Genomic DNA, 12,147 nt, shown 5'->3' on the forward strand with positions numbered 1-12,147 from the left:
ACTGTGCTGTCTCAGTGCATCTACAAGGTACATCTGTGAAAACACAGGTCTTAGGAATTACGCTACCTAGTTCTCCACTGTAGATTAGAACTTATAGTTTGGGTATGCATGACGATGCCATATGGCACACATATAGCACAATTTGCTGAAGAAATATTTTTTGCAAAAGATTTTTAGGATAAATAAGATTGATGCACAATAAGAATCTTAAAAAAAAGTCCAGATTAGTTCAGAATTGAATAAAATACAGCTATGCAAACAAACCAAGAAAATCCTTTTACGATATAGCCAAGATTGCATTTTTAAATTTATGGTTATTTCCAGTGGGATAAAGACTGCTATTTATTTTGCTTTTCATTTCTGTTTACTTTTCTTTGTTGCCTTATTAGACTGGCAGCCTGATGTCCAGTAAAAGCTAAAAGGAATGGAGACAGGATGTCTATATCCCGAGGCTGTCAGTGAGTTATATCTATTTCTTTTCCCCTTCTCTTAGATCAACTATCAGGAAAGGTGCTTTAAATAAAGTGCTTTATCTCCTAAGGGAGTAAGGAAGCAAGATTTATTAGGCAGGATTGGAGATAGAAGGTGGTTTGAGAAGGAAAATGTGGTCAACATGTTCTTATGATGAGTATATTCACAAAGCAGCTTCATTTTGTAATATGCCATGAGTCCTCAAATTATTACACGTCTATAATCTAATGTAAATTCAACATTTAAAAATAAATAGAAGTAGTTTTTAGTGTATAGTGTGGCAAACCCACATGACTGAGAATTAGACTATTTTTTATTTGTAATCACATTGATTTTGATGACATTTACATGACATGAGAAAACAACTGTAAGAGTTAATTAGAAATAATCATTTGTGATGATGGGGGTAGGGAAAGGTGTGAAAGATAAGAAATACCGGATGTTCCAAAAATAATTTCTATTTAGAATATAATGATACAACACACATATCCATAAATATGTTCTCCTAACTAGGTGTGATTATAAACATCCTTCAATGGAGCTAGTGGACACATATGACATTTTCACTTGCCATAGAAAATCTGCAAGTGTAGATTCAACCACTAACAGCTGATATTCCAGAAATGATGTCTACTTTTTGAAATGGTTTCTTCTCTTGCCTTCTACTACATTTCTCCTGGTCTTTCTCCAGCTGATAAGGCTGGCTATTTCTTCTCATCTCCTTGGCTGGAACCTGCTTACTTCTCAAACTCTTAGCATTGCATTCCTCCTTAGTCCTTGGTCCTCTTTTCTATTCTATCAACACACTTTCTTTTAGTGATCCATCCAGTCTCATGGCTTTAGCATCATTTAAAATTTCTATATACTGATAATTAATTCCCAAATTTATAAGTCTAACCGAGGACCCCGCCTCTAGTTCCTGACTTGTCTTTCCAACTGGTTAACTGATATGGCCACTCGAAATCTAATAGGCATTCGAACTTACCCAAACCAGACTCCTGGTCCCTTTCATGACCTCCACCCTGCCCTCTCTTCAGTCCTTACCATCTCAGGCCCAGAATTTGAAGTTAGCCTTAACTCCTCTTTTTCCCTTTGCTATCACACATCCAATTCTTTAGCAAACCCTGTGACCTCTTTCTTCACGATACACCTAAATGCAACCACATCTCACCATCTCTCCTGTTACCATGCCACCTGGATTATTGTAGTAGCTTCCTAACTAGTCTCCCTTCATCCATTTTGTCCTACTTCATTCTATCCCAAACATAGCAGCCAAAGTGAGCCTGTTAACATGTAAGTCCCTCATGTCATCCCTCGGTTCAAATCCCGCAGCAGTTTCCAGCCCAGTGGGAATGCCTACTGGTGTTCTCAGAGCTGCTTCCTCATCTGCTTTACTTTACTCAGGTGTAGCTTTTCATAGGGTCCTTCCCTGAACATCCTGTTTGAAATTGCCAGAATCCCCTCCAGACTTACCCTGACCTGCTCACGCTGATTGATTTTTCTCCATAGCGCTTACTACCATGTGACCAACCAAATATTTTATTTATCGTCTCTGTCCACCCTTGTCTTTAGAATATAAGCGCCATGAGGGCAGACATTTTATATGTTGGTCACGATACCTAGAACAATAGGTGCCAAATCAATATCTGTCGAAGTAAATGTCTTTGTTTCCTGGCCATGCATTTATCTTTATCAGCCAATAAAGCACACTACATTCTGAGCATTTTCTTATTTTTTAAGGCAGCCTTGACAGACAACAAACAAAAAGCTAATACTTTTAGAATCCTAGAAGCAAATAATTAAAAAACCATGAGGGACTCTTGGGGTGATCTTTCTCCCCTTCATGTTCTACCAGGTGGGAACCTGAGGACTGGAGTGTTACTAATCGTCTGCCTCATCTCCTGTGAATGTGGAGAGCCCGGACTAGGGCTCTGGTCTGCCAACACCCAGGGGAGTCTTTTCCCACGACATCACCTTGTACCCTGTCATGTGATATGCCAAAATAAAAGTATAAATTATGCATTTTATTTATGTAAAGATGTTTGTTACTGTGTATGTCTATATATAGATTTCTACATGTTTCCAAGGCCAAAGGCATTTAATGCATGTTTTTGAATTTTTGAGGTATGGCCTGGGATGGTAAGTAAATTTTAATATATTTATTATTGAATGTACTTTAAAACAGGATGAAATAAAACAAATTAAAAAAATACCACTTCAACAAAATCTATTTTTATTTCTTCTTATTCTTTGCCTATTTATATTCTCACAAGCGTAATCTAAATATATATTATAACCATATCAATTACAATTTTATTTTTAGCTTTATCTACTTTTCATGATAAAAAATGGCCTTATGCTTCTACAGAAGCATGGCATTTATTAATTTATAGCTACACAGTATAACTGGATATTGATACAGTTGACTTAAATATTTCTCCTAAGTTCACATCAATTCTAGTGTTTCAAGGTTGTGAATAACACACTTATAAATATGTTTGTATATATAGGTTTTTTTCTCTTTTTGAATGATTTTCCTGGATTAATTATCTTGAGGGGGATTATTGAATCAAGAGAAGGAAAAAGTAACTGAAGTACTTTCAGTACTTCAGTAATTTCTACCAAGTGCCTATCGATACTTGTCTACATTGGAATTTATTATTTTCCCTTCCATGTTATCACTTCCAGTAAGTGTCACTTCTACCCTTACCTATGCACATTGTTAATTAACAGCAAATGCAATCATTTGTAATGTTTCTTTACGATTTATGTATCTTATATGATAGACAAACTAACTTCCATGCAGAGGTTTGGAGGCAAAATACCAGCAGGAAGAATTTTATTTTTATTTTTATTTATTTATTTATTTCAGCAGGAAGAATTTTTTTTTTAAATTTTATTTTATTTATTTAATTTTATTTTTTTTAATATATGAAATTTATTGTCAAATTGGTTTCCATACAACATCCAGTGCTCATCCCAAAAGATGCCCTCTTCAATGCCCATCACCTACCCTCCCCTCCCTCCCACCCCCCATCAACCCTCAGTTTGTTCTCAGTTTTTAAGAGTCTCTTATGCTTTGGTTCTCTCCCACTCTAACCTCTTTTTTTTTTTCTTCCCCTCCCCCATGGGTTTCTGTTAAGTTTCTCAGGATCCACATAAGAGTGAAAACATATGGTATCCGTCTTTCTCTGTATGGCTTATTTCACTTAGTATCACACTCTCCAGCTCCATCCATGTTGCTACAAAGGGCCATATTTCGTTCTTTCTCATTGCCATGTAGTACTCCATTGTGTATATAAACCACAATTTCTTTATCCATTCATCAGTTGATGGACATTTAAGCTTTTTCCACAATTTGGCTATTGTTGAGAGTGCTGCTATAAACATTGGAGTACAAGTGCCCCTATGCATCAGTACTCCCGTATCCCTTGGGTAAATTCCTAGCAGTGCTACTGCTGGGTCATAGGGTAGGTCTATTTTTAATTTTTTGAGGAACCTCCACACTGTTTTCCAGAGTGGCTGCACCAGTTTGCATTCCCACCAACAGTGCAAGAGGGTTCCCGTTTCTCCACATCCTCTCCAGCATCTATAGTCTCCTCAGCAGGAAGAATTTTAAAGAGAAACCAGGCATGGTAGATTAAAAGATAGCAGTGAGTACTTTCATACTTCTTCGGCAGAGTCTTTCAGTTGGGCTGGCCTGTGACTGCTTGGACCGACTGAGTAGAGCTGGAAGGATGCTTTGTGGGTTTCAGGCCTGGCTTCCGAGCAGAGCAGCGACTCCACCCTGAAGCCCTGGGCCTGTCTCAGAGAATTTGTTAAGAGGTGCTAGACTACATGAGAGGGAGTTAGGCTCAGAGTTCCATTTGTTCTTGCCAAAGGGCTAGTCACGTATCTTGGACCCAAGAGACAAGCTGAGCCACGAGATGAAATCCACCAGGAGACCCCAGTCAAAGTGACAAGTTGCATAAGAATTGCCCAAATTCCTACCCCACCATATGGTGAAGTAATAATAAAATGGTGGTTGTTTTAAGCTGCTAAGTTTTGGGGTAGGTTGTTATCAAAGAAAAAATAAGCTGGGTTGCTTGGGTGGCTCAGTCGGTTAAGCGTCTGACTTCAGCTCAGGTCATGATCTCAGTCTGTGAGTTCGAGCTGCATGTCAAGCTCTGTGCCAACAGCTCAGAGCCTGGAGCCTGCTTCAGATTCTGTGTCTCCCTCTCTCTCTCTGCCCCTCTCCTGTTGGTGCTCTGTCTCTCTCTCTCAAAAATAAAAACAAAACAAAACAAAAAAAGAAAAGTAAGCTAGCAAAATTATCCAGTCACTTGATCTTATCAATAGAATTAAGATAAAAGAACAAATAACTATGTGCGATGGGGAACAGACCCCCAAATATAGAGCCAGATGCTCTATGGTCAGCATTTGGCTTTGTCTGTGTCTGGTCCCTGGGTTCCCTCTTCTGGCTCTGGCTCTTCTTACATGTCTTCCCTATTGTCATGCAGCAAAGGACAATCAGAACAGCAGAAGAATAAGGAGAAACCAAGTCCAAGGTCTAAATAAAAACGGTTTTCCAGAAAACCACTTTCATGTTTTGACTTAGGACAAACCTTTGGGAACATCATAGAGACCACTGAGCAATTATGTAAAATGCTGGGATGAAGAACTGACATTGGCTTTTGAGTTTGAGGCTTATGAAACAAAACTGCCTTATCACTAGGTCTCTGCAACTTTTCCAGTTATCTAATTATACATCACTCCTGGAGCAGTTGTTAAAAGAGTTTTATCTTTTTACAATCTCCTTCCACAGGCAATTTTTAACTACAAGTTGGATCTGTACCCAGACCCTTTTACTGGTCTGACCCTGTCATCTTCCACTTTAAACAAGACAGTTAACTTTACAAAGAACAGCATTGAATCCCTCTTCCCTTCCCTGCCCCCTCTTTTTTCCCCTCAAACAAACTCAAAGTAACATCTGAAATTTGTCACTTATGGCATACAAAAACACCTATTTTAATTATTGGTAATGGCTGGTGTTATGAGTACACTACCTTAGCATTAAAAAAACTGTTCACTGATAAATCTGAAGAGGGGTCAAAGTTGTTTCTAAATTTCCTCAGTCTTTTTCTGAAATTCTGGTTTTCTTTTTCTTAAGTGACTAAGGATGCAAAGTAAAAATCAATAAGAGCTAGATTTGAAGAGGAATTAGTGAAAAGGTAGAGCTGAGACAGGTCCATAGTTGATATTAACCATGAAGGCTCATCCTTTCTGGGGCAAGTTATGGGCTTCTTCTTACTCTCTTGTTTATCCTCTGCAGATTGAAAGCTGATAGTGAGAAAGGGAGATTTTTTTCTTTCATCTTTCAGTTTTCTGTATTCATTGAATAATCGATTAAAGTAATAAATCGTACAGGGGCTGCTGGGTAACCTCAGTCAGTTAAGGATCTGACTCTTGATTTTTGGCTCAGGTCATGATCTCATAGTTTGTGGGATAAAGCCCAGTGTTGGGCTCTGTGGAGCCTGCTTGGGATTCTCTCTCTCTTCCCCTCCCCTACTCGCACGCCTGCTGTCTCTTTCAAAATAAGTAAACATTTGTTTTAAAAGAAATTGTACAGAGGGAAACAAAAATAATACAAAAACAGGGATGGGGACAAAATAGAAGGGACTCATAAATATGGAGAAACAACTGAGGGTTGCTGGAGGCATTGTGGGCATGGGGGATGGGCTAAATGGGTAAGGGGCATTTAGGAATCTACTCCTGAAATCATTGTTTCACCATACGCTAATTTGGATGTAAATTAAAAAAAATAAAAAATAAAATAAAATAAATAAATTGATTTATTTTTACTAATTATAGTTGAGATGACACCTCATTGTTGCTCTAATTCACAAAATTTGAAATTCTTCTGGAAGCTTAACTTTTGAATAACATTTGATATAGTTCTTCTTACATAACCATACATTCATATTCTTTAACCATGCTTCCACTAGAAAGTAGCTGTTGCCTTTATTAACCAATATCTCTCTTGCATACATATTTTTGGGCTAAAATTCCTGTTCATAAACATCAGTTACAAGTATCTTTCTCATCCAGTTGTTTTCATTTTATTATTCATTGTTGTGGGAAAACATTTCCTTTCTTACTGTATCTGTAAATTATAGATTATTAAATCTGTAAATCAACTTGTGAAATACGTTCTTTATTATATTGTCTTCCCAAAGAAGAAAAAAAAAAAGAAATTGTACAGAACTTGAATATGTTGTTCCTCTCATTATTTTTTATTTAAAATCTATTTAGAAAAGAATGGGAACTCTTCCTGAGCCATAAATTTGATTCAGTTCATAAGAGGAAAGCAGGGATTCCCAAACTGTAAATTGTTTTGTAATAGATTCCAATTTCCCTCTTTTTACTTCTTGTTTTATTTTTATTTTCTTAAAGAAGGATTTTTTTTTATTTTTAGTAGAACATAATGCAACCAAATCGAGACTCAAAGCAAATAGTATCTTATCTTCTGGAATTAAGTGCGAATGATTCATTCTCTAGTGTGAAAGCTTTTGAAATAGAAATGTCAAAAGAGATTCCCTATATTCAGATCCCAAAACTTAGAGTCAGTACCAAATGAAATGTAAAAATAATAAAGAAAGGACCCAGGGAACAAAGCATTTATTACCAAGGAAAATCTCCTAGGTTAAGGCAGATTTTTGTGGGAGTGGAATTTTAAATGGTTCATGACCTTGATCTGAAACTGAGCCCAAGTCTTAATGAAATAGATGCCTGATGTCATTTTTTTCTTTTTTTAACCAAGAACATTTTATTTGATATACAACTGATCATTTGCGATGGAACATTTATTTCATTTTTCTCCATGCCTGAGATGGGAGTGGGGAGGAAGTGGTAAGGTGAGGTGATCCCACACCTTCTCCCCACCGTCCACCCCCTTCAGAGGTAGAGTTTCTATTGGGGAGAACAAAGCTGTGCAAAATGGTTCCCTGAGATTCCCTCAAGGAAGAAAGAGAGGGCAGAACAATGTGAAGTTGGGAAGGAAGGCAGGGTTTTGATGATTTAGGTGATTTAGGAATCCCATAGCCTAAATACCTTCATCAAATATTTCATTCTCTCATGTCTCCAGGTTGCCATCTTCACAAGCGTGAAGACTCCTAAGGGACAGCAGCCAGGCCTTATTCATCATGTCTGTCCATCACCTCATTCCTGCCTGAGCCCCTGCTGAACTAAATTATGAATTATGCTTCTCAATCTAGGATAATTTATTATACAGTTTGTCACTAGGGGATAAGTACCTTACAATATTTTCATCAACAAAAAACTTATGACATAGACTTATATAAAATATAAAAGGGACCACTAAACCATGCCACATAACACTATTCACAAAAAGACTCTAAATTTTGTAACAAGGAAATAAATCACAAGGATGACAGTGAAACATTTATTTATTTCTATGGAGGTATAATTGACATAAAACATTGTATTAGTTTCAGGTATGCAACATAATGATGCAATATTTGTATAAATTGTGAAATGATCACCACAATAAGTCTAATTAACATCTATCACCACACACAGTTATAGGATTGTGTGTGTGTATGATGAGGACTTTTGAGATTTTCTCCCTTAGCAATGTCCAAATATGCATCACAGTATTAACTACAGTCATCATGCTGTACATCACATCCCCATGACTTATTTCTTTTATAACTGGAAGTTGTGAAATAATTTGGACCCTCTGCACCCATTTCACCCTCACCCCTACTGCCCATTGGCAATCACCAATTTGTTCTCTGTATCTCTAAGCTTATTTTTTTTCTGTTTTGCTGGTTTTGTTTTTTAGATTCCATATATAAATGAGATCATAAGTATTTGTCTTTCTCTGTCTCACTTTTTTCACTTAGCATAATGCCCTCAAAGTCCAACCATGTTGTCACAAATGGCAAGATCCATCCTTTTTTATGGCCGACTAATATTCCACTGTTTATATATACCACATCTTTATCCATTCATCCCTGGATAGACACTTGAATTGTTTCCACATCTTGGCTATTGTGAATAATGCTGCAATAAAATAGGGGTGCATGTATCTTTTCAAATTAGTGTTTTAATTTTCTTTGGATAAATACTCAGAACTGGAATAGCTAGATCATAGAGTAATTCTATTTTTAGTTTTTTGAGGAATTTCAATTTTGTTTTCCAGAGTGGCTGCACCAATTTACATTCCCACCAACAGTGCAAAAGCGTTCCTTTTTCTCTGCAGTCTCACCAACACTTATTGTTTCTTGTCTTTTTGATACTAGTCATTCTGACAGGTGTGAGGTGATAGCTCATTGTGGTTTTGATTTGCACCTCCCTGATGATTAGTTCTTTCCTCTCTTTTGGCTTCTTCTTTTATTAATGCTTATCAGGGGATTATACTTAGATATCTTAAACATTTTTGTTATTTATAGGAAACAAGAATTCTCCTTGTCTTCATTTTATTTCTCATTCTTTTTTGTAATATGCTAATCTTATCTAGCTTTGGCTTTTAGTCAGATGTTTCCTCAGAGGTGTAGTTTTCTTTTACGATGCTAAATTCCTCTTTCCTAACACTCATTATCATCCTTGTTTTTAAAGCCTTTGAGACAAAGTTTAATTTTGATATAAAATGCTATTTTTCCCAAATATGATGTTGTTTTTGTAAAGGCAACAATAGGGATGGAAGAGACTCTGGGCTGGGCATATACATGTGTTTCTCCATGTATACAAACTTCTGTGTTCATGTTTATGTGCCTATATGTGCTTGTGTTTTAGAGCTGCCTGCCCATAGAAAATTAGTCTTGATATAGAACACCAGTCATAGGAATGAGCTGCATAAATGAGAAAAAATAAAATGCATAAAATGGCATAGAATAAATAAGGAAAATGGGTAATAGGTAATAGAAGTAAATAAACTTTCAGATTTTTTTTCCTACTCATAGAAGAACATTACAAAAACCTATCCCCCATCCCTAGATATAACTACTAATAATATTTATCATGTTTCCTTTAAGGAATTTTATATTCATACACCTGTACATGTCAATTATATATAACCTCCTTTCCATTGGCCTAACATGGAGCAATAAGATTCCTGTATTTTGCTGTAAATAATATTGTAAAGAAAATTTTTGTGCATGAATTCTCTGTTTGGAATGTTTTCTCAGAATCAATCCTAAAAATTGTAATTACCAGGTCAGAAGGCAAAAGTGTATATAGGATTTTATCTTCCTGAAGGGCTGTTTATTTTATTTTATTTTTTTAATGTTTATTTATTTTTGAGAGAGAGAGAGAGAGAGAGAGAGCGAGCATGAGCAGGGGAGGGGCAGAGAGAGAGAGAGAGGGAGACACAAAATCTAAAACAGGCTCCAGGCTCTAAGCTGTCAGCACAGAGCCCGATGTGGGGCTCAAACCCACGAACCGTGAGATCATGACCTCAGTCCAAGTTGGACACCCAACCAACTAAGCCACCCAGGCGCCCCCCTGAAGGGGTGTTTAAACCTCTACTCCCACCAGATATTAAGAAACATGTTCTTAATTAGAATTTCTTTGATTACATGAACATTATTCATATGCTAATTAGTCATTCAAACTTCTTCATTGGTATTTTTATATTTGTGCTCTTTTTATATGGAAGTCTTATGATTTTAATGACTATCTGTATGGCCTCTTTAATTACCAAGAATATTAACATGTTGTAGCTTTTGCTACAAGTATTTGCTGCAAATATTTCCCCCAGCTTATTGCTATATTTGTTTTTTAAATTTATGAATGTTTGATATTCATATTTTCAAACTTTATCTTCTGAAATCCTTTTAATAATTATATTCAGAATTTACACCATCTTTTTTAAGTTCCAAAGCCCTCCTTTTCCAGTGATCAAAAAGATATTAGTCTATTTTCTTCTATATGGCTTGAGTTTTTACATGCTGAAGCATAGTGGTAAAAAGGCAGACCACTTATATTTGATTACTGCCTCCAACATTTGGTAGCCAAATGGCCTTCGTTAACCTCTTTCAACCTCAGACTCCTCACCTATAAAATGAGGATAATTACAGTACTATCACAAGGTGGTGTTGTAAGGATTAAGTAAACTAATCTCTGTATTTTTAGCAGGGCCCAGTACATACTAGTACTCAACAAGTGGTAATTATTATAAATATTATTATTGACATACAATACAAGATAAGACTTTAACATGCTTTTTCCCTCAGATGACTAAATAGCACTGTTTATTGATGATCTTTCCTTTCTCCATTACAAAAGTGATTTTGGCCTGTATTATGTTCTCATACACCGTAACACCTGTTTCTGGCTTTCCCATTTATTTCTCAGTATATTTATATGCACGTGCCACACTGTTTTAAATACTGTAGCTTTATAACATATAACACTATTATATAGGAAGAGTGTGTACGTAGGAAACATAATTGCTTTTTAAACTATCATGATTATTTTCTTATATCTTTTCCCCATGTGGATTTTAGAGTTATATTATAATTAAAAATTTAATTGAATATTGTAATAAGACTATATAGCTATATCTCTAAATATACAACTTGACAAATACGAGAAAAATTTTACATTAGTCATGTCACATATACAATTTAAATGCTTTAAGTTTTAGATAGTACGACACTTTGGATACAAGAGGAAAATGGTGTTAGTGGAATGCTAGGATAGGAGCAGCAGAGTGAGAATTCATTAGTGAATAAAATCCAGATTATAAATGCTTACTCAACTTTTTAGGAGATGGCCACAAGTAGCACAGTCTATTATTTAGTCAGGTGGAAGTGATACAGTGGCCACCTGCACCATGTAAATGTTTTAATACTGCAGCCCTTAATGTCTGATATGATGCAGAAGAAAACTACATAGACCTCAGGTTTTCTTAGAAATTACTGAGAATCCTACTAATAAGGGAGAAGTGATCTCTGATCTTTGTGTTTACCATTGCTGTAGCAGCATTTTTGTCAAACACATCACTATGTTTTAAACTACTAAAAGAATTTTTGTGTTTTAATTTCAGCATTACATTTTTTTGCAAGACATTTATATTTATTTATTTATTTATTTATTTATTTATTTATAATATTTATTTATTTTAGAGAGACAGAGCACAAGCAGGGGAGGTTCAGAAAGAGAGAGAGAGGGAGACACAGAATCCAAAGCAGGCTCCAGGCTCTGAGCTATCAGCACAGAGCCCCACATGGGGCTCAAACCCATGAACTGCGAGATCATGACCTGAGCAGAAGTTGGACGCTTAACCGACTGAGCCACCCAGGCACCCCGCAATACATTTATTTTTAATAACACTACTAAACATTTTGGTTTGTGTTTCACAGTTATTACAGGCTTAAATTTATAATAAGAATACCATCATAATTTTCAACTCCTAATGGAACGAGTATTTTTTATGTTTTATCAATAACAGTTTGGTCCCCGAAATTAATTGCAAATGACAAATAACAGGATATCTGTAAAAACTTAAATGTTCTTTAAGAAAGTGAGTCTTTTATGTCTATAATGATGGGACTCAGGTGCTCTGATAGAATTATTACCAGAGTGTGAGACAGAAAAAATAGAAACCTCTTCTAAATTAAATAGGTCATTAAAGAACATTTGCATAGGATAATATTCAATATAAAAGGACTC

General features: G+C 35.9%; 1 protein-coding gene and 1 long non-coding RNA gene across 2 annotated transcripts in view; one reads left to right on the forward strand and one right to left on the reverse strand.

Moving 5' to 3' along the window:
- The window catches only part of LOC122237944, a 95,182-nt gene extending 92,684 nt beyond the window's left edge, over nucleotides 1-2,498 (forward strand). Inside the window, exons 4-5 of the long non-coding RNA XR_006216749.1 lie at nucleotides 390-458; nucleotides 2,327-2,498. This is a non-coding gene — a long non-coding RNA (uncharacterized LOC122237944). The remainder of the gene's footprint in view (nucleotides 1-389; nucleotides 459-2,326) is intronic.
- The window catches only part of EDNRA (endothelin receptor type A), a 59,357-nt gene that overhangs the window by 14,152 nt on the left and 33,058 nt on the right, over nucleotides 1-12,147 (reverse strand). The gene's annotated exons all lie outside the window — the stretch shown is intronic.

This window comes from Panthera tigris, chromosome B1 (genome assembly GCF_018350195.1).
Source record: "Panthera tigris isolate Pti1 chromosome B1, P.tigris_Pti1_mat1.1, whole genome shotgun sequence".
Taxonomy (NCBI): Eukaryota; Metazoa; Chordata; class Mammalia; order Carnivora; family Felidae; genus Panthera; species Panthera tigris.